Below are 5,748 nucleotides of genomic sequence, written 5' to 3'. Positions count from 1 at the left end.
GTATAATCATAAGGGATTTTATTTAGGTCATACCTGAATGGTCTAGTGGTTTTCCCTACTTTCTTCAATTTAAGTCTGAATTTGGCAATAAGGAGTTCATGATCTGAGCCACAGTCAGCTCCCAGGCTTGTTTTTGCTGACTGTGTAGAGCTTCTCCATCTTTAGCTGCAAAGAATATAAGCAGTCTGATTTCGGTGTTGACCATCTGGTGATGTCTTGGTTGTGAAAGATCTTTTTTGTACAGTTCTTCTGTGTATTCTTGTCACCTCTTCTTAATATCTTCTGCTTCTGTTAGGCCCATATCATTTCTGTCCTTTATCGAGCCCATCTTTGCATGAAATGTTCCCTTGGTATCTCTAATTTTCTTGAAGAGAGCTCTAGTCTTTCCCATTCTATTGTTTTCCTCTATTTCTTTGCATTGATCGCTGAGGAAGGCTTTCTTTTCTCTCCTTGCTATTCTTTGGAACTCTGCATTCAGATGCTTATATCTTTCCTTTTATCCTTCGCTTTTTGCTTCTCTTCTTTTCACAGCTATCATGACCAAGATAATCATGATGGTGTGATCACTCACCTAGAGCCAGACATCCTGGAATGTAAAGTCAAGTGGGCCTTAGAAAGCATCACTATGAACAAAGCTAGTGGAGGTGATGGAATTTCAGTTGAGCTATTTCAAACCCTTAAAGATGATGCTGTAAAAGTGCTGCACTCGATATGTCAGCAAATTTGGAAAACTCAGCAGTGGCCACAGGACTGAAAAAGATCAGTTTTCATTCCAATCCCAAAGGAAGGCAATGCCAAAGAATGCTCAAACTACTGCACAATTGCACTCATCTCACACGCTAGTAAAGTAATACACAAAATTCTCCAAGCCAGGCTTCAGCAATACGTGAACTGTGAACTTCCACATGTTCAAGCTGGCTTTAGAAAAGGCAGAGGAAAAAACATCTATTTCTGCTTTATTGACTATGCCAAAGCCTTTGACTGTATGGATCACAATAAATTGTGGAAAATTCTGAAAGAGATGGGAATACCAGACCACCTGACCTGCCTCTTGGGAAACCTATATGCAGGTCAGGAAGCAACAGTTAGAACTGGACATGGAACAACAGACCGGTTCCAATAGGAAAAGGAGTACATAAAGGCTGTATATCATCACCCTGCTTATTTAACTTCTATGCAGAGTACATCATGAGAAATGCTGGACTGGAAGAAACACAGGCTGAAATCAAGATTGCTGGGAGAAATATCAATAACCTCAGGTATGCAGATGACACCACCCTTATGGCAGAAAGTGAAGAGGAATGAAAAAGCCTCTTGATGAAAGTGAAAGAGGAGAGTGAAAAAGTTGGCTTAAAGCTCAACATTCAGAAAACGAAGATCATGGCATCCAGTCCCATCACTTCATGGGAAATAGATGGGAAAACAGTGGAAACAGTGTCAGACTTTATTTTGGGGGGCTCCAAAATCACTGCAGATGGTGACTGCAGCCATGAAATTAAAAGATGCTTACTCCTTGGAAGGAAAGTTATAACCAACCTAGATAGCATATTGAAAAGCAGAGATATTACTTTGCCAACAAAGGTCCATCTAGTCAAAGCTATGGTTTTTCCAGTAGTCATGTATGGATGTGAGAGTTGGACTGTGAAGAATGCTGAGCACCAAAGAATTGATGCTTTTGAACTGTGGTGTTGGAGAAGACTCTTGAGAGTCTCTTGGACTGCAAGGAGATCCAACCAGTCCATTCTAAAGGAGATCAGTCCTGGGATTTCTTTGGAAGGTATGATGCTAAAGCTGAAATTCCAGTACTTTGGTCACCTCATGTGAAGAGTTGACTCATTGGAAAAGACTCTGATGCTGGGAGGGATTGGGGGCAGGCAGAGAAGGGGACGACAGAGGATGAGATGGCTGGATGGCATCACTGATTCGATGGACGTGAGTTTGGGCAAATTCTGGGAGTTGGTGATGGACAGGGAGGCCTGGTGTGCTGCAATTCATGAGGTCGCAAAGAGCTGGACATGACTGAGTGACTGAACTGAACTGAACTGAATGTGACATTTCTTTCATGATTATACTTGGGTTCTGTGTTTTGGGGAGGAAGACTGCAGAGGTATAAGAGCCATTTTCATTTCATCATGTCAAGGGTCCATACAACCAACGTGACTTATCACTGTTGATATTAACCTGGGTCTCCAGGATGAGGTAGGGGCCTCTGATTTGCTCATCAAATGTTATTTTTGTCCCTTTTCATGCTGAACTCATTGAAGGTAAGACACTATGCCACACTTAAGCATGGGATGTGATTTTCCACTTTTTTCATATAAACTTTTAACACAATTATGGAAAATCTTTCTGAAAAGGAATTCTGTTTCCTCAAATACATTATTTATTCAATTGTATTTCATTTCAGTTTTCACTGGTACACATTAATTTTTATACTTTGAGTTATAACCCAAAATCGCTTTCTTAAAAAATCAAATTGTCCAACTTGGTGATTGGCAGTTCTTTTAGGTGACTTCTGTGTGTCTCTGATATAGCCCACATTATGGTTCTTCTTACTTCTTATTTAAAGCATTTCCTGTTTTCTACTATTTAATATAGGATTCTCAAGGAAATATATATATATCCTAGCCCCAGGTTCAGCCATTATTTCACAAAGCAACAGCTGCTCTTATTAGTGAATGGTGTGATGAACCACAGTATGCACTGTACATGTGGTCATGGCCACTGGTGTCTGAAAGGTGGGGTTGTACACAGGTAGTCCAGGGGACAGAATATCCATTCAAATATGATATTTCTCAAACTTTCAAGTCTGACAGAATTTACCCTCCTTGGATTTTACCTGCCTTGAACAGGTGAGTTGTTTCTTCTTTCTGATTTCCTGTTTTGAGAAAGAGAATATCCATCCTATTCAGTCACACCACTGGAATTTGGTAAGCATATTACGTATCTGCTTTCAAAAAAAAAAAGACAATGGAGGAAACAAGCTCTTTGATTTCAGACTATACTACAGACCTACAGTCACCAAAATAGTATCAAACTGGCACAAAAATAGACACATAAATAATTGGAATAGAATAGAGAGGCCAGAAATAAACCCATGTGCTATTGGTCAATTAATCTATGGCAAATAAGCCCTACCACTGAGGGCTGGTGGACCTCCCTCTTGAGGATTTTCTCCTTCCAGGACCTTCTCTCCTCCCATTCCATGCTTGTTATAAAGACCTTAATACACCTCCTTTGTGAATGAGCACGAAATAGACTAAATCTCACCACACAAACTTGGATGGAATAATATATAATGGAGATATATATATATAATGGAGAAAACATAGTTTCTTCAAAAGTGATGCTGGGAAACTCGACAGCTATGTACACGTAAGACAATAAAATTATTTCAATATTTTGTGCACTTTAAATTTACATAATGCTATATATCAAATACATTATAATTTTAAAAATCAGCTGACATAGTTCATCTATTGTTTTAAAAATATTGGAATACTCTTTTGTTTTTGTGTTTCTTTTTGGAAAGTACATTTCACTTCAATCTGGTCATTTCTGCATGAAAGTATTTAAATGTTTTAATCTCAGTTCCAAAAACATATTTCTAATAAGTACTACCACCTCTCTAGGCATGTTTTCTATAAACTCATAATGGACTGCCAAAGTCTCTACTGAAGGAGATGGATTTTAAATTCCAACTCCCCACCAAGTCACTCTTTATTCTGTGAGGACATTAACTTGTTCTGTTTCATTAATGACTATTGCACATGCTAACCCACAGTCATGCATACCTTTCTCTATAAGTTCATGCCTGTATATCTTTAGGAAACGTACTGTCGCAGACTGAAAACTACACACCTAAATATATGCAGATTGTTTCAAGACTTGAGTTTATTATCACATAAATTCTGAACTCATTTTCTGAAAGTATTAGAAAAATTAAATCATATAATTCTTTACAAGATAACTATATGTCATGACAATACTATTACAATTGTTTATTTTGAAGAAGATGCTCAGCATGTCATGTTTATGATTCTCTTGAGATTCAAAATTTTAGCTAGATCTCTGAGGAGAAGCCATAAAGAAAGTTGACCACTGAAGAACAGTAATTTGCACTGTGGTGTTGGAAAAACTCTAGTCTCTTGGACTGCAAGGAGATCCAACCAGTCAATTCTAAAGGAAATCAATCCTGAATATTCATTAGAAGGACTGATGCTGAAGCTCCAATACTTTGGCCACTTGATGCGAAGAAATGACTCATTAGAAAAGACCCTGAGGCTGGGAAAGATTTAAGGCAGGAAAAGAGGATGATAGAGGAAGAGATGGTTGGATGGTGTCATCGACTCAATGGACATGAGTCTGAGCAAACTCCAGGAGATGTTAAAGAACAGGGAAACCTGGCATGTTGCAGTCCATGGGGTTGCAAAGAGTCAGACATGACTGAATGTCTGAACAACAACTGAGGTGAATTAATGAATGGTCAACTGTACACTTCAGAAATACACCCAATTCACACATTTCTCATAATAGTAGGGGACTTTGTATTCCTTATCCAGGCAAAATAGAGACTGTGTACATTATAGTCACAGCTCATAAGCAGAAAGGGACTGACAGTTGGGACATACAAAGCCAAGATTACAGTGATGTTCACAAGGAAACAGCTGGGATAATCAAAAAGAGCCATCATGGGTTGAAAAATGGAGGAAAGATTATAAAAATAGACAAAAGTGCTCACCAGGAGAAGGATGGTTTTGGTAGCTCTGGTCTCAGGAGAGAATTTGGTGGGGCTATCGGTCCTACGAATGTGTTGGACACGATGCTTATGTCTGTACAGGATGAAAACCATGAAGCTGCTGGCCCAGAGCATGAGCCCCAAACATAGAACATCAGGGGGTGATAGCAGTGCTGCAGACAATGACTGTTGGATTTTGTCAGGATGAATAGAAGAACAGTATCCAAAATCCTTCTTGTTTGCGTTGTTTTTGTCATTCCATTTGCCATTTATGTGTAGAGGAAAAATGAAATTTACCAGCATTTGCAGGATCCAATACAGGAAAATAGAGGGAACGATGTACTTAGGAGTTTTAACTTTCAGCACTGCACACCTGGAGTTCCATGGACTGATCGTGATCACCTGAAAGACACTCAAGAGGCAGATGCTACCGATGGACACTCCCCTCCCCACTCTGTGCAGAAAGAAGAGAAGTTTTCAGCCAAAATCACTGCGGATATGCTTCCATCCAAACACTGCCATTGTCTGGGGGACCCCTTTACAGAGGAGGACCAAGGAGGTGGCCACAGTCAGGTGCTTAAGAATCAAATCCGTGGACCTTAACCTGGAGCCAGTGAAGTGAAGGATGATATGATGGCAAAGGAGTGAGAAATTCCCCAGGATTCCAACCACCATCTGCATTAAGAAGATAACGCCTATTGTTAAATCAATACTGGCCATCCTCTCGGTTCACAGTCACTGATATTTGTCTTGTGAGTTAGAATGTCCTGCATGGGAACATGAGGTGTGGGTTACACACATCATGTCAGCTGAAATCCAGTATTCTCCATTTACCCTTAGTTCCCACTAAGAAACCTTTACTTTATGTTCTTCAGTTACCAGCAGCTTTAAACAGTTGCATATATGATATTTAAAGAGCATTACTATATAAAATTAAAAGCTGTAGGTTCCACACATGATCACTTTATTCTTCAACAATCTATGAGCCAGGTACTTATGTGACATTAATG

General features: G+C 39.4%; 1 pseudogene; it reads right to left on the bottom strand.

Annotated features, from left to right (window-relative positions):
• Nucleotides 1–4,516: 4,516 nt before the first annotated feature.
• On the bottom strand, nucleotides 4,517–5,458 carry LOC138096673 (vomeronasal type-1 receptor 4-like; annotated as a pseudogene).
• Between the last annotated feature and the right edge of the window lie 290 nt (nucleotides 5,459–5,748).

This window comes from Capricornis sumatraensis, chromosome 20 (genome assembly GCF_032405125.1).
Source record: "Capricornis sumatraensis isolate serow.1 chromosome 20, serow.2, whole genome shotgun sequence".
In the NCBI taxonomy this organism is placed as follows: Eukaryota; Metazoa; Chordata; class Mammalia; order Artiodactyla; family Bovidae; genus Capricornis; species Capricornis sumatraensis.
This window is presented reverse-complemented; position numbering and strand designations above follow the sequence as displayed.